Here is a 22536-nt window from a genome sequence, read left to right on the forward strand (position 1 = left end):
GCATATTGTTTTTATGGCTGTATTCCAGGTTTGGGTACTCAGAATACTATCTGTAGCACATAACAGGGGCTTCATGAATGTTTTCTGAATGAATGAAGATAGATGGATTGGCAGGTGAGATGATTTACATATTTTCATTTAACCAGTGGAAATCCTTTATATAAGCTGATATTACCTAAAAACCCAAGAGTGTTTTTCCACTAAGTCTTACCCCAGCCTGTTCATTATTTGGAGACAGGGCCTCGCCAAGTTGCCAAGACTGGCCTTGAACTGTCATCTTCTAGTCTCTGCCTTCCCAGTTGCTGGGACCACAGGTGTGCACCACTGGGCTCACTCACGGGAATCACTTTTAAGTGTGCAGTTCAGTGGCACAAAACACATTCACACTGTTGTGCCACCATCACCGCAGCCATCTCCAGAACTCTTACTTGTCCAAACAAAAACTCTTGAACATAGGCCCAAACAATATTTTTTTAAAAATACATTCTTAATGATGTAGTTTAATGATCTGGGGTGTGGATTCCCAGGTTCCTCACTCCCTGCCCCCACCTGCTGCATATTCCATACTTTTCACCCAAGAGCATGTTCTTCAGCGAGTGCTATGGTCAATGTGGTTGAGGCATGTGGTCAGTGGAACTCCTGCCTGCTAGCTTAACTACTGGCTAGTCATTTTTGGTGGCTCATAATGAGTTTCCTGGATTATCTTTCTAAACCCCCATTGATTCCAATTCCCAGGGACCCTTAGGGGTCAGCTCTCCCTCCTGGGACGGCTTGGACAGCAGGAAGGGCAGAGGCTGCATGTAAAACCATCCATCTATAATTCTAATAGAGCCCATATGATATCCCTGTCATTTGATATTTTAACATTTCAGGCCCTGAAATGAGTTTTACATAGGATGAATCCATAAAAGAGTGGTGACAGTCCTTTTTTCTCCTTGGGAAACGAAACATAAACTCTACTGTGATATCATCGGAGGCCCCAGAAACATCAGAGAGAGCTGGGACGCAGATCACGTATGTACGGCAGAGTTTTTAACTTAAAATGTTCTCATCTAATGACCACGTTTTCAATCTTAGAAGAATACAAAGCAAAGGAGGAAAAGGACCTGAAACAGTGGCAAGTGACTGGTGAAGAGAAAGAGGCAGGTGGCGGATGGGCTGAACCTTGGGCCGGGATCTGATGGAAACTGCTCCCCCAAACCTGTCTCCATCAGTCTCGAGTTCCCATGTGTAAAATCTGACATGATAAATGAAAATAAAGCCAGGTCGGACTACTCCCATCCTTCCTGTACCAACATTTAACAGACTCTCATCTTCTTCTGAGGCCCAAGAATGCTCCCTGAGCAGGAGTCCAAACAAACACCCGCTATTCGGCTTTGCTTGGCTGACTCCAGCTCTGGGTAGGAAGAGCCACCTCGTCCTGCGCTCAGCTCCTGGGCTTCCACTGTGCAGCCTCAGCTCTTGGTCCACCTTCTAACTGGAACCTTCACTAACACTTTATGCTTCACAGCAGCTAATTACACCCTCCGAGGAACCTGGGCCTCCGAGCAAGGGGCCAAAGTCAGCCTAAGTCAATCTAAAGTTCTGGCTCCCAGCTCTGGTCAGCTCTGGTCACCCATGAAGAAAAACCCCAGTTCTTACCTATAAGAAGGCAACTTGTCAGTAGCCCAAACATGGACCTTCTTGACAGATCAGTCCTCTAGTCACGTTTCAGATCTAACCAGCCAGCACCATATGCCCAGGCTCACTTTTACCAAGAAATAAGTAAACAACCTGAAGTGTCCCCATGGAATGGGTGGGGAGTCCTGCTCTCAGCGGTGTTTTTGCATATTCTATCTTTAGGTCAGGTTGACAGGCCAAACCTTAAAGAGTTAAGAAGGGAAAGAAAGCACACAGGCTTTCTTTGGGAAATTAGATGCACTGGTAGCCTCCTGAGATAAAAAGTTAGACATTTTCCCCTTGCAGTTTGGAGAGGGGGGGATTTGATAGCAACACAAGCCAGACTTGCTAAAAATGCAGACTCTGTCTCTAACAAAACTGTAATTTTGATGATTTACAAGTACTTAAATTTCCTGAAATACTGTACTAGACCTGACCCATGGACATCGTTAGGAGGCTCCTATCCCAAAAACATGCTTGCAAGAACCAAGTTGAAAGAAAGCAAATTAGGGTCTCAATCATACGATGATGAAGAAAATGAGCTACGAGGCTTCCAGTTCTTAAAACTGTAAGTAACTATCATGCTGCTTCACGTGCCAGACTCAATAAGTTGTAAGAACCTCTGCTTTCTCCTAAAACCCTCCACAAACTCAAGGAATGGCAAACCAGGGCACCATGAGCAGAACATGGCCCTGTTCTCCCCGGAAGGAATAATCCTTGTTCAGAAATCATTCTTTTTTCGCTTCACCTGGAGGACAGCGCCTCTCCTACAGGCCGAGAGCATCAAGGTTCTGGCTGGGACCCACGATAACTCAACATCAGGATTTCTCTCCACCGAGTTGCACAGGATTGATTGGAAGCTCACTGGAGCCCTGCAGAGTGAGAACTATTTCTAGGGTAGCACAGAAGTCAGACCTGCTTGCTCGTACTTTGTTTCTAGTTGTTCACATGCTGTGACAGATCATTTGAGGGACACCCAGCAGGCACATCATTTTAAGTTCATCATTTCATTAAGCACTGGAACAAATGAAGAAAGGATTTTAAAGGAAAGTGGTCATCTGGGGGTTCTAATGATTCCCCCCTAGCAGGATTTCATTAAATACTTTTGCATAAGCAAAGCTGATGACCCTTCTGACAGGCCCCTTTAAAAATTTCTTCAAAATAAGCCGGGCACGGCTGCTCAGGCCTGTAATCCCAGTGGCTTGGGAATCTGAGAAAGGAGGATCTCAAGTTCAAAGCCAGCCTCAGTGAAAGTGAGGCACTAAGTCAGTCAGTGAGACCCTGTCTCTAAATCAAATACAAAATAGGGCTGTGGATGTGGCTCAGTGATTGAGTGTCCTTGAGTTCAATCCCTGGTATCCTCCCCCCCAAAAAATTTCCCCCAAATAAGACATCCTTATGTAGATCAGGCCACCAAATAATAGTTCAAAAATAGGTGATTTGGGCTTTAGTTCTCCTTACTTTATATTTGATGGTAGCTAAGACATTAAATTCTTTAGAAAACATTTAGACCATGAATTAAAAAATATTAATATCTTGTTCAGAAGGATTAGGAATATCTATCGATGAATTAATGTTGGTAAATCACTTTGCAATTCCCAGGTCCACGATGTGAAATGAACATTATCACTCTCTATTTCAGTAATGGGACAACGAAGAACTATGGTCCATTGGACCTAATTAGAACTCAAAAGCTCATAACTTTGGAATAAGAGGAATCTTATGATGATGATGATGATGATGATGATGATGAAGATTTGGTTGTAGCAGTATTCCTTTTACCTAATTTTCTTCTATGCTAGGTAAAGGGCATGTCCATGATTGTGGATAACATCATTCAACACCACACTGTAAACTGATACAGATGAAAATAGACCAAAGGTGGATGAACGGATGGATGGATGGATGCATGCCTGGATGGCCGATGGATGGATGGACAAATGGCGAGATACCAAATACACACACTCCTCCATGTGGACCCTAAAGGCTATCAAGTCTACTTTTTCAGAACTCCATCCTTCACACCCAAAGACCACTGCAGAAACAGATCATCCTGCTTTGAGCCCTAGAATATAATGGATTTCAAATTACTGAATCAAATCTGATTAGGTATTTTTGACATGGATTTGTGTAATTTTTGAAGTAATGATGTAACATTTGTTGCTCTTCTTACCTTTGTTGTCCAAACAGATAAACTTATCTTCTATGATATAGTTTTAAGAAATTCTCTGTACTATAGAAAGTGCTTAAAATTAATTAATTAACAGATAAACAGATGGAGAAGAGGCATCACTTATATAGTGTCAGAAGGTCAGAAGGAATCTTGAAAGGTTCCTTATGCCTATGAGAGTCTGAATTTCAAACATGTCAGACAAGTATTTTTTCTTACCAAAGATGCATGAGCTAAGGGCTTGGTCACTGCTTTTGTGCTTAAGAACTTTAACTTCATAGCTTTTAGCTTTTTTTTTTTTTTTTTTTTTTTTTGGTGCTGGGGATTGAACCTTGTGCATGTGAGGCCAGCATTCTACCACCTCAGCTATATTCCCCAGACCCCTGCATAGCTTTTCCTTATACTTAAGTCTCTTATGGCAAGTTTATAATTGACCAGCGCATGCCTGAATAAAAGGTAAGGAACTTTTTGTTCCTCCCCCAATGCAAGCTTCAGAAAAGGCTGTGACTCCTTAATTTCTGAGTGTTTATAGAGTTTATCATATTATTTGTTGGTATCCTAAGTATTTTATTTTGATCAACAAAGTACTCCTTACAGAAGGTGTATTATCTGAAGCCTATCTTGATCAATGCTAGTTTTGCATGTTTATAAAAGTCATCTGGTTGCACTTTTTTTTTAAAAGAAGAAAACGAATTTACCTAATTATATTTATTATATCATACAAAAGTGGAAAAAATATTTCTAAATTGATTTATATATGGTTTCAAAATGTATGTGAGATTATTTTAAGTAGCAAAATGCTTAATCTAAGTAGTCTGCAATCATGGAAATGCTTACAGTCAGTTTGACACAAACACACACACAAACTCAAAAAGTGAAACTCCCCAAAGAACTCATTGAAAGGACGGAAGATGCCTTAAATTGGAACCTGTGTGTCCCAGACCCAGTCTTCTTCTTGAACTGTAGACCGGAAGACTCAACTGCCTATCTGAAATGCCCACCCAAAAAATGTCCTCACCATCTTGCACCCACCCGGCCAGCTACTAGGATAAAAACAGAAAATAACAGGTGTTGTTGAGATGTGGAGAGGCGGGAGCCCTTGTGCATTCTCAGTGGAAATGTAAAAGCATGAAGTCACCATGGATAAACAATATGGAAGCCCCTCCAAAAATTAAAAATGAATGCAACACTAGTGAAATTGGAGGACATTCCTCTCGTGTGAGGTGCCCAGAATTAGTCAGATTTATTGAGACAGAATGTAGGACGGTGGTTGCCAGGGACAGCGGGAGGGGAGAATGGTTAGTTATTGTTTAATGGGTGAGGAGTTTCAGTTTTGCAAGAGGCAAACAGTTGGGACTGGATGCACAACAACATGAATGAACTTAATACGAAACTCCACACCTAAAAGTGATTAAGATGGCTTTTTGTGTGTGTGTGTGTGTGTGTGTCCATATTTTTACCTCTATTCAAAAAAATTCTGGTGTGCATCTTTGAAACTGAACAACCCCGACATCCTGTGACAGCACTGTCCTCCCCACCTCTGTATATGGAGCAATAGACTTGACAGCTCAAGCCAGGAACGTGGGAATTACCCTGGTTATCACTTCTCTCTTCTTCATCCACGTCAAAAGTCTAATCGTAGAATAAGACTGTATCTGAAACCATCTGCTTCTCTCTGCTGTAAAATGCCACCATTCAAGTCCAAACCACTGGTCACCCACATGTCTCCCGATGGCTCCCTTGCTTTTCTTGCCATCCTCCAGTGTCCCCCAATCACCCAGGGTCATGTTTAGATGCTTTACATGATTGCCAAGGAACTTAGGAAAACATGGAGCCTTTTTGTCAAATCCATAGCTGGGCACTCTCTGCTAGTCCTCTGACTTACATCCGCTCGTCTCCTCCCTCCGGCCACACAGGTTCAAGAGCTTGGAATAGACCAGGTGGTTCATTGGCCTTCGAACAGGCTGCTCCTCTGCCTGGCTGTTCTGTCCACCCCACCTGCTGTGCCCCTCCTCCCACCCAATGCCATCTGCTAAGAGGGGCTTTCCTGGTCCCTTCTAAAGCTGACCCTCTCCTCTCTCTCCCTTCGTTTCTCATTACATTTGTCTGTGGATGTGTGGGTTTGCTGTCTCCTCCACTGGACTTCCCAAGCTCCACTCGGGCAATGACTTCGATGCTTGGGACAAATAACTTAAAAATCGTCGTGTTGGGTAGTAAAATGTGTCATGAAAATGGTGAAGCAGGATAAGGTGGCTGGTAATGCTACTGTCCACCCAATCGAAAGCAGAAAAGAGACCTGGATGAATATGCAAATGTCATCCCTCTTCTTCTCAAAAAGGTTCCACAGCTCATTCTAACTTCCCTACGTGTGGTAATTGTGCTAGCATGCCACCAGCCTTCCAGGACTGAAACCCTGATGTCCCCCAGATGCCTTCCCATCCTTCTCTCTCCATATCATTTCATTCACTAATTTCCCCATTGCTACTATTAATCATGTCATCTGTCCTATTACTTCTCCACTTGGAATATGACGATACTCCCCACTCTAGTCTCTCGAATAAACATCTGCCAGATTAATCTTCTTAAAATGCAGTTTCAATCAACCTATTTTCTCTTCAAAAACTCTTGTTACTCATGCCTCAGTGCTTCCTGAATTAAGTCCAGAGTTTCCATCCTGGACCTCTGAGGCCACAGAGCGTTCCTACTCATCTTCCCAATGCTATCTCCCAATTTTCTCCACCACAGGCAAAGGGGCAGCGCCTTTTTCCCTGAACGTAGTTCTTGCTTTCCAGCATCTGCGCAGTTTATCTTATTGGCCCTCAAGGCACCTCCCCATCCCAAAGAGATGCAAACTAAAGCCCAATTCCAAAATCACCTGTCTGTGGAAATAGTTCCCATTTTTGCCATCAGATGTGACCACCTGTATCTTTAACCCCTAAAATATGTTTTTACTGATTGGACATTCTATCATCTTCTGACTTATGCCATAATTATTTATATATCATTTCAGGCCCCTTTCTAGATCATCCAACTCTTGAGGACACAGAATGTGGTTTCTATCCTTGGCATCACCAAGCACCTAGTTCCCTAAAGTGTGGTCCTTGGACCAGCCATGTGTCAGGCCCTACTGCACTCCTGCAGAGTCAAAACCTGCATTTTAACAAGATCCCCAGGGGATCCTATGTACTTGACCAAGCTCCTGGTAGCCTCTTATTGAAGCCTTGACTAGCTGAGTGATTGGAAAACAAGAGCATCAATGCTTTCACCACGTAAAACTATAATAAAGCTGTTTAAACAGCGGAATGTTAACTTCATCAACCTTCTGGATAAGGAAGACAAAATGTTACCTTGGCCAACCATGTATTAGAGAAGGTTTTAACCTCTTTCTAAAGTTTATTTATGGGTGGGAATCAGCAGATGACCTGCTAACTATTGCCAATGGTACCATTCTCTGACCTTATGAATCAGTTGGCTGTGCAAATATTTACACTTAAGTCTTTGGTTGGGGCTGGGCTGCAGCTCGGTGATAGAACACTTCCTAGCATGTGGGAGGCCCTGGGTTCCACCCAAAGCACCAAGAAATACAAAAACAAAAGTTTTCTCTCACATTTAGTAAACTTATAAAAGAGGACTTGTTATCATCTGATGTGGCCAGAGCACTTCTTTCTTTGTAATAAAGGTTTGTATTCTTTCCTGTGGAGTAAGTAAAGGTGGACTTGAGATGGACACACTTTATGGTAAAGCAGGCGTTTAACCAAGTTAGGGACCAGAAGTGGAAGTCACGGGAAGTGCTTCTCAAGAGCACCGCGCTGGCCACTAGAGGGCGCTGAACTTGTGAATAACATGATCCAGACTTGACAAATGAAAGGAGACGTGGAGCGATTGCCTCCATCCCCCTCCCTCTTCGTACATGGGCAGAGAGTTTTTGGGATTCTACCTGAACTCCTTTGAATACTAACACAGTGGACATTCTGGGGAACAGACCTGAGCTGCGGCGTATGGAGGATGGACATACGGACATCTCCTTCAGTGCTCCATGTCCACTATTCACATGTCTACAGCTTTCCACCATCCTTCCTCCCTTAGCACCAACCCTCCAGCCACAGAAGTGTGAAACTTCTGAGACCTCCTCTAGAATGCATGCTAAAGTTCACGGAAACTCAAACTGATCAGGTGTGCCGGACAAAAAGCATATTTCTCTCGGGAAGCAGGATAAACAGAAGTCAGGATGGGGAGAACCAACAGAGGATAATGGCCTCTGGATTCCGAGCAGAATCAGCGGGAAGTGATTGATGGTCAATCCCTGGCCACCTCACCCCCTTAGCGGTTGCCTTGGCAACCAGGTGACTTGCCAGGTAGCTTGGTTTCTTTCTTTACCTAAACTGATAATGGTGAGACTCTGACCTCGCTCCACCCCTGCATTCTTCTTACCCAGCCCCCGAATCTTTGGACACACTCCTGGGTTTAATTACAGGCAGGACGCCCTGAGGCCGCCAGGTGCCAACTGGCAGCAGAACACAGAGGGCCTCCCTCCCCTCAGCCTCCCTGAGAGGAGGAGATCATTAGGACTGGAAGCCAGCTCCTCAGAAGTTCTGCCACCAGGGCTGACGGGAAAGGTCTTACACATGGATTTTTGTGCCCAGGGCTCCTTCCTCAGAAAGCATCATTGGTTTGAGTGTCCGTAAAGAATTCTGGAAGAAGACACAACGTTCTCTCACGTTACGGAGCTATGAAATCTATCATGATGGCAGAACCAGGGAACAGGTAAATATGAAAACAGGCACATCGCCCGGGAGAAAGATGGTACATTTCAAATCACAGATAACTCCTTGCCTTCTTTACTGTTCTTCCCAATTAGGAACCTGGACTCCAAGGACGATGTCAGCGGGCTAGTTTTTCAAACACTAAATGAAAAAGCCTGGCAGTTCCAAGTTCTAAACATTTAAAAGCCACTCTCTTTGAAGATCCAGACAATTTTAGAATGGAAGCCTTTTTTTTTTTTCCCTCTCCCTTCCAATATGTCAAAAAGCAAAAAGAAATAGAAAGGGCTAAGCAAAGTAGATAGCTGGCCCTGTGATCTGCTTTCTCAAAGAGCTCTACCCACAGATTTTTCAAACACCAACAGCAATAAACAGTCATTCCTTCCCTCCTGCAAGCCAGGGTGAGAGCCAAAGCCAGCAACAGCAACAGAATATGCAGGCGAAGGAAGACCAGGAGCACGGCTAAGACCCTCTCTCTGTCACCCCCACCACCTAACCAGAAGCAAGTGGTGCTTTCTAGGAATCTGTGCGTAGCTCTGATCACATGTTCTTCTTGCACTTGGGGTTTCTTCTGACCAAATACTCCGCAGCAATATGTGGTTGGGAGGCCCCTGGGACTCACCATTGAAACAGACAGCTTTGTAAGCAAAATATCTGCACGTGTGTGTTCTTTTAATGCAACCACATCTCAACGGCTCGGGGGTGTCTGGGGCACGCAGAAGCCCCTTCTATGCCAACACAACTAATCTCACCAGTGAATTTTTCAGCTCCTGAGTTGAGAAGACATATTAAATACCGGGAAACATGTTTATCATCGTTAAACGGCAAACATCCTTTCAAACAAAATCTGACAGGATAGAGACGACTGTTCATGCTAATGGAAAATGATCAAAAGCCCCAAGATTCTTTGGTTAGCTTACTCTGAAGCCTGTTCCTGCTTTAGTTGCTACACAAAGTACATCAAACGGTATTGATGTAACTGGAGATTCGAAATGTTTAACATCTCTAGTACTGGGAGAAACTACGCTTGGATATAGAAAAGGGGTTACAGAACATTAAAAGTCGACTTCCATACCCCCTGTGCAATATAATACCTAACGACCTAAAAATAGCCTACCTGTTTAAAAATACACCTCCTCCAGAAAAGAGAGGGGCCTCCCATCATCTTGCTGTTTAAAAGGAAATCGTATGCACAAATCAATCTAATGAATGGTACTGGTTTTAGGGCATGTGACAGAGACTGATATAACCAAGAAAGCCATACATCTTCCACTCCAAGAAGGGTGCATGCCTTGCTGGTTTTGAAGAAGGAGCAGAGACTTCATGGAGAGCAGAAGATCAGAATATCACCGAGGGTAGGAATGAGGGTCCAGCCAAGAAGGGCAGCCAGGGCACTGGAGGGTGCGAGATGGGACTTAAGGCTCTCCTGTCCCACTTCCTGAACCTCTGCCCTCGTGCCCAGGGGTTCCCGCTTCACAGATCCACACAGACAGCAAAGAGAGGTGGCATGTTAGGAGTTCAGCTCTCCCTCGTAGCATCTCCCAGCTCTACCTACATGCAGGGTACAGAGATTGGGGGCTGATAACTCTTTATTCCAGAGAACCCAGAATTCACTCCGATCCCTTCAAGTTAAGGAGCCGCCTTGCCTGTGAGCTGCATCCAACTTTAACTCCTCTCCTTAGACTATCTTCTGCCACTACAGACAGGCATCTATGAGGTCACACGACCAGCCCGCCCCAGAAAGCAAACTAGGAAGGCAGTGCGCTCCTCTTCTGTCCCATCAGACGGCATCTTTTCTTCCTCTCAAGTCAAAACTGCTTCCCTTTTGTCAAACCAAAAAGACCCTGTAGGGTGTGAAGTGGCCTCGGAGAACTAAGGAAAAAAAAATGTCAACTGGCAAGAATTTTACCAACCAGCAAGAGAAGGCCACTCATTTCCAGAGCCATGGGGCATTGCTTCTGATGGGGGCACCCGGGGATGGCACTGAGCCCTCTTATCAGCAGCTGAACCCAGCAACCACACTCTGGCTCCACTTTCACGCCCACATTTAAACCACTTTATCTCCACTAGAGGGCCAGGGTGGAGAGGAAATTTCAGCCTGACAGTTTTGCTGCTATTTGAAGATTTGATCTTCAACGTTGGGAGGCAGAGAGCTTGAGGGAAAGACAGAGGAAGAGGTTGGGGTAAGGCACAGCTGCTCCAGAGAGGGGATTTCTGCTCCCCCCAAGGGTGTCCCCAGAATCTTCCAGAGAAACCTGAGCTCAGAATGATGCTGTTATTATTTCACAAAATACCACACAGCACCCCTCCACGGCCACACAGGCTCTGGAATCCAGTTTCATCCCACTCCTTCTCTTCCTATGTTTCCTATATGTTGACAGTCACCGGTGTTGGTCAACTCCTGCTGGGAGGTACCTTCCACACCTGCCCCTTCAGGTAGTTTTCAATACCTTATGGATCTCCTGATACCTGCAGCAGCCTCCTGGTCAGGGGCCCTGGCTTAGCTTCTCTTCTACCTCATAGGTCAGGACACAGCTGTAAAGCTAATGTGCTATGAACCTCCAGGGACTGCCAACCTCATCCAGGACCCTCCTGAACAGCCCCAACCCATCCTCTTCAGACAGTGACGGGCAAAGCAGTTCATTGTGCCCTCTACCACCAGGAACTTCCTAGTCTGAAGATGGGAGGGACCTACCTCAGTTCCTCCTACATACTCAGGAAGTCTCTGTGAGTGATTGGGCGGAAGCATTTCCCCATACACCAAGCCAGCAATCGATTCTGCCTCAACACTGCTGGGCACCCCCTAACGTAACTCAGTTCCAACACAGTCAACCTAGAGAGAGCCTCGTCAGGTGGCAGTTAGCAATGAGAGTGGAATGCAGTTTACTTTAAGTTACTTTTAAAGTTTTCTTTAAGTTACTTTTAGAGTCTTCTTTAAACTACTTCCAGGGCAGATGAGTAAATAACTGGTAGCAGATAACCTGGGGAAAACACTGGTACCCAGACTGAGCAACGGAAATGAAAGGAGCGAATTGCCGGACTCACTGGGGAAATGCATCAAGAAAGAAGGATTAATGGGACTAACTCTTGTCAGGGCCCAGAAAGGCCAAGATAAAATTGGGAGGTGTGGTCCCAAGGGTCTCCTTCTCTCTCAGAAGGGGAGATTCTTTAGGAGCGCAGGTGCAGTAAGGTCACCTGGAGTTTCATTAATTCACTAGAATGGTTGGCAGACCTTTATAAAGGCTACTACCAAGGACGCAGATGAAGAGATGTCATACTTATGTCATACTGGCAAGACATTTGCAAAATCTATTCATTTAGGAATGGGTAAGGTCTGCCAGAGGGCTTCTCCAGGAGCACCAGCATTAGGGGAACTCCCTGTGTTTGTTCAACTCTCTAGAAGCTGATCTGAAGCCTGTCCTTTCGGGTTTTGATAGATGCTGAATTACGTAGGCATGGAGCAATTCAGTAATGGCTACTGGTGGTCAACTCAACCTTCAGTCCTACACCATCCCTAGAGGTTGGTGAGTGGGGCCAAAAGTCCTTACCTACTCATCCTGCCTGTGATCAGCCCTCATCCTGAAGCTACCTAGGAGCTGCCAGCCACCACTCAGCTCATTAGCATACAGTAGATGCATCGCTTTGGAGGTTCCAAAGGTTGCATGCTGGGAACAGAGGACCAAATCTGTATTTCATGCCAACATTCAGAAATGCGTTAGTGGCTGAGACCATGGGTCCTCCTTGCACTCAGGTTTCTCTTGAGCAAATAACACATAGCAAGAGTTGGTTGGGAGGTCCTCAGTTCGTGGTCTGACACATGTGGAAGGATCCCCCACCTCTCTATCCAATATAGTGTCCCCCTCTCTCTCTATGGACTCCCCACTTATTCCACACCTCCAGCTGCGGTGCCTTGCTCAGCATGCGCGTGGTCCCCTCTGGCATGCCCTCTCTGCTGATCTGGCGCTGGATGTGGCCCACCCACCAGGTCCCCAGAAGGTGAGGCAGCAGGTGCAATTGTGAGTTGGCTTGATGCAGGAAGAACAGGCTGCAGTGAGGGATGGGAGCATGGGAGCATCCTGGACAGGGTCACCTTACCATTTTCCATCCACCATGGCTAACCGATGCTGGCTATGTTGTGATTTTTATTAATGCTCTTTTCATTTTAGTGCATATTTTTGAGCTGGGCCTCATTTTTCCAGGACCAGGCTTCAGAGGCTGCCATGTACCTAACTGCCTTGACCCTCTCCAGGTGAGTGGCAGTGCACTCTGCATGGGCTTGCACAATCTTTCAGCCCACACCTATTCACTGAGCACCTACTGTGTGCGAGGATGCAGCACAGGGTAAGCTGTATGAAAGGCTAGATGCAAGGCTTCGAACGCAGCGGGTGGCAAATGTCCCTTCCGGGCCAAAGCTTTGAAGCATTTGATTGTGGTGCAATCTCCAGTTTCCCTTTCTTCCCTTGTGATCATGAAGGAGGCCTCTAGCCGGCTGGATAAGAAGATCAAAGCCACCTGCATCATGGAGTTATGCACACAGGACAAAAGTCCCCGGAGAGACACTGCATTCACAGCAGACGAGGTATGAGAGAGAAATAAACTTCTATTTTGCTAAGCCACTGCGAGTTGAGGGTTTATTATTTCTGCCACACAAAAAAAAGAAAAAAACTTATCCTATCTAACACAATAGCTTTCATTTTCTCTATTATCACTGTTAGGCAATGAATTGGTGTATAATAATACCTTATGATAGCTCTTATATTTCCTGCCCATTCTTTCTTTTAATTTCTTTTTTTAATTTAAATTTTTATTTTTGGTGTTGTGGATTGAACCCAGGGGCCCTTAATCACTGAACCACATCCCCAGCCCTTTTTATTTTTTATTTAGAGACAGGGTCTCGTTAAGTCGCTGAGGCTGGCTTTGAACTTGTGATCTTCCTGCCTCGGCCTCCCAAGTCACTGGGATTACAGATGTGCACCACTGCCCTTGGCCTATTTCTTTTAATTTCTTAATGTTACCTGCTTCTCCAAGACAGTAACCTTGACTTTGACTTTCCTCTTCAACTCTCCATCTCATTTCCTTCTTTCCTCTAAATTCTCCCCAAATTCAGTAGTGAGCCTTGTTTGTAGTGACTGTTTAACTCATAGCTAATGAATTGATATTTTCCCCCTAGGAAATCATTTCCAACATATACAGGTTTACTTATTTTCATAACCGAAACACTAATACGTAGGTATGGGTTTGAAGAATTCAGCGCAATGGCTACAATCAGGATTAATCATAGGCCGGCTTTGGGATCATGTCTGTCTTATATATGTTGATCCCAATGTCTTTGGGCCTATTTAATGTTTTGGTATGAGCTGCTAGGGTTTTCATTCAATTATTTGCTCATTCACACAGTCGGTCTCTCAGAGAGTAAAAGCTAGGGCATCAAACCAGCGGTGAGACCGAGGGCCACTTCATGTCTTTATGTCCCCAGTTTTCCTGCCTATAAAATGAGACTTCCAAATGTATCTTTCAGAGTCATCGTGAGAATTACACAAATTAATATATGGAAGATACTAGAAAGGTACTTTATATATGGAGATCCAGCAGGACTTGGCACATTGTAAATGACAAGAATCTAGCACTATTTCTTAAGCATCTACCATATGGCAGATATTAGAGAACCAAGAATGAAGAACAGGTTGCTCAATTCCCAAGGAGTTTATAGCTTAGTAAGCGTGATACGTGTGTAAACCAGTGAGTGAACTGAAATGTTCCAGAGCAACAGAAGTAGACAGAATGTATAACTGCAGGCTGCGGCTGTAGCTGAGTGGCAGAGCGCTTGCGTAGCATGTGTGAGGCCGGGGCTTGATCCTCAGCACCACATAAAAAATAAGCAAATAAAATAAAGGCATTCTGTCCATCTACAATTACAAAAAAAAAGAATATGTAATTTCATATACACATAAATCCACACCCACATCTACACACTCACAAGGGCACACTCATGTGTACATGCAACTAACAGTAACTTGCGAGTGATACCAAGAAGTGCTCCTTGCACCTGGAGGTCGGCGAGAGCTGACCCCATCTTACAACAGGTAGAGGTGCTTGCCAGGTGAGTCGGGGCACAAGAGAGGTCCAGGCAATTAAGGAGCCGAAGCATCAAACAGCACGTATCCGTTTATTCATTCAACAAATATGTATCCAATGCCTCCTCTGTGCTTGGCACGGTTTTAAACACCTGGGTGCAGTGGTAAATGAGATTGACGAGGCTTCCACTCTCACTGAGCTCACCCTGTGATGAGGGAGATGAACACTTAGCCAGTAGGTGGACACATAAACCCAAGAACTATGGAGGAAACAGGGTGGGCAAGATGGCGAGAGCGAGCTGGAAGGTTCTGGTGGACGGGGCGCAGAGGGCAGAGACAGGGCAGGAACACCGCTCTGCACCCCTGTCTCCTAAGGGGAAGGTTTTCCTAAACCCTCCCGCTTCTTGCTCGGCTCTTTTCTTCTGTGCAGGTGTGAAGTGGTTGGGGGCTAAAGCCCAAATGGCCCACGCCTCCCCCTGGTAGAGGTAAGTGACTCTACTGGGTAGAGTTACAAAGAACATGGCCTCCTTCTCCTTCCTTCTTCACACAGTCAGAGCTCAGGACTCGGGATTTTCCTGGATACCTAAGGCTTTGGGAGGTGGCTCATTCCTTTGGCTCTCAACCTTGCTATAGCTTGGACCAGTCACATAGGGACATCTTGGCTTTCACCTATCTGGTGATTTCTGCCTTATTTCTCAATTGGCACAGAACTTAGGAAGGGAAGAGAACTCTTTGAAGATAAAAGTTTTTATAAGATTAAAAACCTTTCCTCCCCCAACAGACCTCAAAACTAAATTAGGAATCACTATCCGAATCTATCAAACCTGTCACCTTAATGAAAACTCCTTCAAATCTCTTCCTTAATAGCTCCAAAGGCACTGCTAGGCTGAGAGTCTGGCTCCCAAGGCAAAGTCACTAACAGCAAACACTGGGGTGGGTGGGGGGGGGAAAGGACCATCTCAGTCCAGCGCAAAATTCGACAGTGGTTCGTGGTCGGTGGCCACAAAGAGGAAGATGCGGAAATGTCAAGCTCAGATAGTCTTACCACGTGACTTTCTATCTACACTAGAAAAACATGCTCGAGAAAGAATTTCTTGAATCCATCTTTTCCACTTGCGTCACGATTTCCTTGGGAGATGGAGTGAGAAAGTGACATTATCGAGAACAGATATTATGGCGGGATTACTCTCCACGGGGCTCAGTTCTGAGCATGAGAGAATTTACAAAAAGATGTAAAAGAAGATAACAGGGTTCCTGATAGCCAAGGGCTTCCCCCTTCTACTTATTAAAGCTTCTCAGAGAGCAACACGGTACAGAAGGGGATATACGAGACGAGAGTCCAATGGATGGCCAAGATTTTTTCCAATGTTTCCAGAGTACAGGGGAAAATACATCCATTGAAATAAGAGCACCTACAACGGTTTCACAAAGCACTTGGTCGGTGGAAAGCACAGACCTGTGTTAAAGCTCCAAGCCCACACCAGCGGGAAACTGCAGTTAGCAACTCTATTTCTGGTAGAAACTCCTGGAAAAAAAGAAATGGGAACTGTGTTCCTCTGTGCAGCCCTTCTGTACCTGGCAGTATACCCCAGGTTAGTCTGTGTCCCGAGTCCCTTAAGTCTGCAGCCTATGAGATGAGCACTCTGTCTCCTGGGTCAAGGCCCACCTTCCAGCCAGGAGCTGCTGACCGCAGCACACAGGAAATGCTCTCCCTGCTAGGGGGATAGGCAAAGCACAGCCTCCCACCTACTTGTGATTGCAAAGGCAGGGAGACCTGCAGCACTCACACGGCACTGCCTTCTCCCTCCTCAAGCTGCAAGCTGGCTGGGGACCGAGGGAAGTGTTAATAGCAGGGATAGATAGCAACGAAGACAAAGTGCACATTCCCTGAACTATCCCAGGCCCTGCGAGGGGAAAGGCACAGGAGGATAAGCTGGAAAATGAAAGGGTACCGGGGCTGTGCTCGTCCTGCTCAGGATACACGGGTTGCCACCGGCATTCTATTTCTTCTCACTGCACAGACATGTTGCTATGGAACCAATACATGCCATTGCCACTTGGCCTCTAGCAAATAAAACCGCAGCGTTGGCAAGAGCCTTCTGCTAGCTTCCCCTTAAAGGGATACCATTGATGGTGAGCGCGGTTGGAGCTCAGAAACAAGAGCGGCATTGTTCCCAGGACACAGCCCCACGGCACGCCAGGCAACAGAACCCAGTGACTCACATTTTACAAGGTATAGATGCATGTGGGGACCAGCCTCCGAGCTTCTTTTTAGGGAAAAACAACTCAGGGCTTCAGTTTATGTTTAGTTTCCCCTTGTTTGGCAAAAAGCAAATGCTCTGTAATATTTTCAGTTATAATTTGATGCTGCCTGAGTATCAACAGCAAACTACTCATGACCCCAGTAAGATAGCAAAGCTGCCCCAAGTGGTCCCTGTGAGTCCCATAGGTCCTTCTCTTGTCCCCTCATCATGTCCTGCTTCAGGCTCCCCTCTACCCCTTCATTCTTTACTAATAGAACATGTGACCTGGGCGAGGAGTGTGGCATTCCCCCCTCTGTCTTCTGGCCCTGACCTTACCTGCCCCTCACTTCTCATTCATCTAGTGATTCTAGAGGGCTGTCTAGGTTCTCCTGAGAGCAGCAGATCCCACTGTCCCCTCTTATGCCGTGCTCCACTCTAGGGATACATCTTTTGGGCTTTTCTTGGACAGAAGGGGAAATGGAAGCCCTCAAATGTGCAATTCTAACAAAAGCCCATTCTTGTGGCTGCAGCATCTGAAACAGAAGAGATCAATATGGGGGTGATAAGCAGTGAGCCCTCAGTGAGTCCCATGCTCTAAATTCCATTCGGCACATTGGGACATTGGGGGAAACCAGGCTATCTGTGTATGTGGACAAGGAGACACATGAAGGTCCATAATTATGACTCCAGTTAGTGCAGAAGAAAGGCCCATGTTTGTAAAGAAAGTGATGAAGTCAACAAATGTGATAAAACAATGGACATGGGCTCCTAATACCAGGTTTGGATCAATTCTTTTGGTGAGATGAAATGTTTTGCAAATAGGTGCACATTGCGCACCAACTTATATGGCCAGATTCAGAGCCAGATCTGGCCCAGGATTCCTGGAAAGCATGTTTCCCAGATCCAACTGGAGAATCACATCCTGACACTTCTCCATTTCAATGCATGTGTGGGCTCTTGTGTCAAAACCAACATGACTTTCTTTCTTTTCTTAAGGAAGAAATGTTTATCATTGACTGCAGGCCAAATTTGTACCACGCTACAACAATCCCACTACCCATTATTCTGCAGCTATCGACAACCCTGAGTAGTGGTGCACAGGTCAGCAGCTGGCCCACACACATCTGCAGCTGTACCCTGGCTCTCAGCTCAGGACAATGTGGTGTTGCAAATGCGGTCCTGTGGACAGGATGCAAAGGAAAGTATTCCCGCTCCGATGAGGTCTATAACAGACATGTTCTAGGTGCACTCGCTCTGCCCTTCCCTCTTGGTAGTAGGGAGACAGGATTACTAGGAAGTCAAACAGTGAAACAGCACCACTCCTGTTGTGGTTTAGATGTGAGGTGTCCCCCAAAAGCTCATGGGTGTGAGACAATGCAAGAAAGTACGGCAGCGAAATGACTGGGTTATGAGAGCCTTAGCCTCATCAGTGTGTTAGTCACTGATATGGATTGACTGGGTGATAAGCAGTGAGCCCTCAGTGAGTCACCATGTTCTCAATTCCATTCAGCACATCAGGACATTGGTGGAAACCAGGCTCTCTCTGTATGTGGACAAGGAGACACATGAAGGTCCATAATTATGACATAATTATAACTGTAGGCTGCAGGTAGGTGTGGCTGGAGGAGGTGGGTCACTGGGAGCGTGCCTGTGGGGTTTTTAAGCTGTCCCTGGTGAACAGGGCTTTCTTGGCTTCCTGATGTCCATGTCCTGAGCTGCTGTCCTCTACCTACCCTTCCACCATGATGCGCTGTCTCCCCCGGGCCCAGAGCAATGGAGTCAGCCATCCATGGACTGAGACCCCTGAAACTGTGAGCCCCCAATACACTTCTCCTCCTCCCCATTGTTCTTGTCAGATCTTTTGGTCCTTTGGTCACAGTGGACGAAAAGGTTGACTAAAACAACTCCTGACCTTTGCCTTAGGGCAACAGAATGTTATCGTGAGTTTATTGGTACTACGTTAAGTGGAACTACCCACGTAAATCCATGTCCTCAGAAGGAAGCCGGGGATTCAACAACGGACTGAAGACCCTGCGGACCCGCAGCCTGAAGTCAACGCCTCTCTCCTAGTCGGACTCGGCTACTGTCTGCAAAGCCATGAACAAGTGACTGGACGCTCTCTGGCCCGCGGAGGCCTCTTCTGTACACAGGGCCTCTGCCAGATGACCCGAGATCCCATCTACTTGATCACGTCCTATTCTTTGTTACAGTATTTACGCGACAGCTCAGTCCTCTGAACAAAATGGACAGTTCCCCCTGCCCCGCCCCTTCCGCTCATGGCCATATCTCTGCACCACTATGAAGGAGAGACCCTTCGTCCCTGTGAGCCAGACAAGGTAACAGCAACCACACTGACTGATGACGCATCAGGGGCAAAGCATGGCGACAGCAAAACAAAGTTGCAGATGTACAGGGGAAACCGCCCTTTCTAAGGGCCCCGTGATAAGAAGAGGGGAACAGAGAGTCCATCTCGGTTCCCAGCTGGAGAAAACTTCTGGGAAAAGGATTGCGATCAAACACTTCTCCTTGGGGCCTGGCAGCATTGGGTAAAAATTTGTAGTGAGTAAAAAAAAAGACTATGATCGATTTACAGGATCACTCACCCTATGGAAACAGCAGGTTGGTTTCTTTTCACCAAGGTATATTTTGGGTCTAGTTTCTTTGGAAAACTGGAAGAGAAAAAAAGTATTTAAGACAACGATATTTAGTCCATTTGCTAAGTTGGTGCAGGCCAACAGACAGAGCGCAAGAAATTCTAGCACCCAGTGCTGTGGCACTCGCTAGGTGCACAGTGAACCTCTGGTGTATGTTTGCTTGGCTAACTGTGTCAATCTTAAGACAGAGCTTTAAATCAGTGGATGTGCAGAAAACAATCATGTGCGTGATTCATTTACCACAGGGTGTGTGACCTTTTATCCCAAGGAGTGCGTTTTGTGGTGCCCGGGAAATAATCTTTTCAAATGTCTGGTCCTGTGTGCTCACCAAGGGGCTGACTGAGGAGGTCTTAATAAAGAACCAGAGGACCCCACTTGTTACACTTTGCTCTTCCCCCCAGTGGCATGCCCATAAGTCCACTCCCCATGACGATCTGGAATCAGGATCCTATGGGAACGTGGAGTTGGCAGACAAGCACGGAGGTCACGTATGAGCCCAAATGACTTGCCCTGGGAGGCAGCCACGGTGTCTGGGAGACTGAGCGGCCAAACCACACGTCGGAAAGAACTGAGACATTGTTCATGTCAGATGGAGGAGGCTGAAAGACGGGCAGGTAAGGACTGAGACCCAAGGCTGTCCCAGCTACGCCACACGAGGGACGCGTCTCAAGAGTCCAGGTTGAAAGGTTTCCAGAGACTGCAGGCTGCGGGGATGGGAGTGAGGTGAAGCTGCCCTGCTCCCGAGGTTCCCTGGGGGGATCACAGGACCCCACAGCCTCTGCGCCTGCTGTTCCCCCCACCTGCCTTTTTCCCAAGAGGAAGAAGAGGGCGCGGCCATGAAGGTAGCATGGAGAGTGACCTCCTCAGGTGTCCCACTGGCCTGGAGGCTGAGTCTCAGACTCAGTTCCTCAGAACCTGAAAGACACGTCTCAAAGTCTCAGGGAGAAGTGCCAGTGTGCAGGCAACCCCCACGGTCCTGTGTTGAAACCATCTTTTAACCTAATAAATCCATCCACATCATAATCTTTAGGGACCACAAGAGTATTACTATGAAAGAACGAACCAATAAATATTTATTGGTTGAGTTTACAGAATCTATAAAATACCCATATTTATGGGAAATGACTGCCCACTCCGGTAGCATGTTGTTCTCTTTTTTTTTTCCTACATTTTCTTCAAGATTAAAAAGAAAAAAAAAGGCAGATTGCCTATATATAATAAGTCTTAACAGCCAAAAATTGTTTTGGTTTGAGTGGGAGTACCTTAAAAGAATACAAGCCAACATATATAGCACAGGGAGTAAAATTGAAAACACAGCACTCAGTGTGTGCTGTCCCTTTTCAAGATATTGAAAAGGGACAGGATTTAAAGATCAGAGGTAACAGTAGACACGGAAGCCCACGCCAAGTAGGAAACCTGAGGTCTCAGGCTGATCAAGCATTCCTGTTTCCACCCCATTCACGGAGGAGTTACTTGAGGATACATACACAGAAGGGCAAGCTGAACATTCTAGAGTGGTCAGTGGCCCCAGACATTTAAAAAAAAAAAAAACTTCAAATAATGTGGTTTAAATTCCCATATATAGAAGATATAAAAAGTTGAATGTTTGTGCAATATCAGTATTTCTAGGTGAATTTCCTTCTCAAAGAAAACAGTAGGTTGAGTATAGGCACAGGGGATAGGGTTTGCGTGAGTCATGGAACGTCCATGCCCTCAGTTAAGAAAATGAGCTGCAACTCCAATGGTGATCAGTGGCATTTCAGGAAAGCCACCACTTTGGAGGGAGGCTGTGGGAGGGAGTGTGTCCCCACAGCTGTCAGAGGGTAGGGACACAGTTCCTCCTCCACCTACGGACACAGTAAACCTTTCCTGGGGATCCCCACGCTGTTCCTACCACAGGCAAGAGAGGGAGGGCTGGCAGGGAACGGCAGCTGGAGCAAGCCAGGACACACAGAGGCAGCAGGAAATACCAAGTCAGATACCCACTGGGAAATCCCAGCGGCCACCAGGAGAGAACGTCTGATTTGTGAAGCCAGAAGCCCTAGGAAATGACAGGTGACATGCTCCCTTACAACCAATGTTCCCTAGGGAAGGAAACTTGGTGTTTCCTCCCTGGCCAGCTTATGCAACTTTGAGCGGGAGCAACAATTTGTGGAGGGCTCATTCTGTTTGTTTTGACTACGTGAAGAAGGATCAACTTCAGGAGAAAGGACAAAAGACCTTACATTCTAGCCCTGTACAGAGTCAGACAGAGCCTCTTTCTGGCAACTCACAACCAGAGACTCACTCTATTATGGAATATGATCTGAGCTATTTTTCAGCAAATCTCTTTGGATCACACAATCCAGGAGCCAGAGAGATGTCTCTTGATCAAACAGGAAGCATAGAGAGACGGAGTTTTTGCTTTGCCAATTCTCTTGTGGTTGCTGCTTTCTCCAGGAGTAAGCAGCAGAGAGTGGGTCTATGTCGTGTGCTATACAGCATCCCTTTTATGCAGTCAAAGCTAAAGTGTACACACCCTTAAATTTGCTTTCAAAGGTGCACATGATATACATAAGCTTTCAAGGTTGGCAAGGGACAGCCCATGACACTCCTGCAGGGCAGGCCTACCCATGAAGAGCTGGAGTTTAGATTCTGACAGCTCCACCCAATTATGTGTCTCTGGTAAATACAGCATATCCAGGAAAATGGTGCTGACACTACCTGTCCCACGGTCACGTGTGTTTGCAGATTACTGACTTTTGGAAATTTTCTCTTGACATCTGCTATCGTATGGATCTGGAAATGCCCCAAAGAGGTGGTCTTAGGTCATTGAGCATGTGCCCTTGGAGGGGCCTATGGGACCCCGGCCCTTTCTTCTTTTGTTCCCTGGCCATGAGATGAGCACTTCTGCACCACCACGCACTCCTGCCAGGAAGGGCTGCCTTGCCACAGTCCCAAAACCTAATGGGTAAAGAGATCATGGACTGGAAATTC

At 46.1% G+C, this 22536-nt stretch overlaps 1 protein-coding gene across 7 annotated transcripts in view; it reads right to left on the reverse strand.

Annotated features, from left to right (window-relative positions):
- Atxn1 (ataxin 1) overlaps positions 1-22536 on the reverse strand; it is a 384415-nt gene that overhangs the window by 164297 nt on the left and 197582 nt on the right. The window contains exon 5 of one of the 7 annotated variants that reach the window (XM_077801586.1): positions 19510-19575. The exons of the other annotated variants lie outside the window; for them this stretch is intronic. The gene's annotated coding sequence lies outside the window, so the exon portion shown is untranslated. The remainder of the gene's footprint in view (positions 1-19509; positions 19576-22536) is intronic. 7 annotated transcript variants of the gene reach the window in all.

Source organism: Urocitellus parryii, chromosome 8 (assembly GCF_045843805.1).
Source record: "Urocitellus parryii isolate mUroPar1 chromosome 8, mUroPar1.hap1, whole genome shotgun sequence".
In the NCBI taxonomy this organism is placed as follows: Eukaryota; Metazoa; Chordata; class Mammalia; order Rodentia; family Sciuridae; genus Urocitellus; species Urocitellus parryii.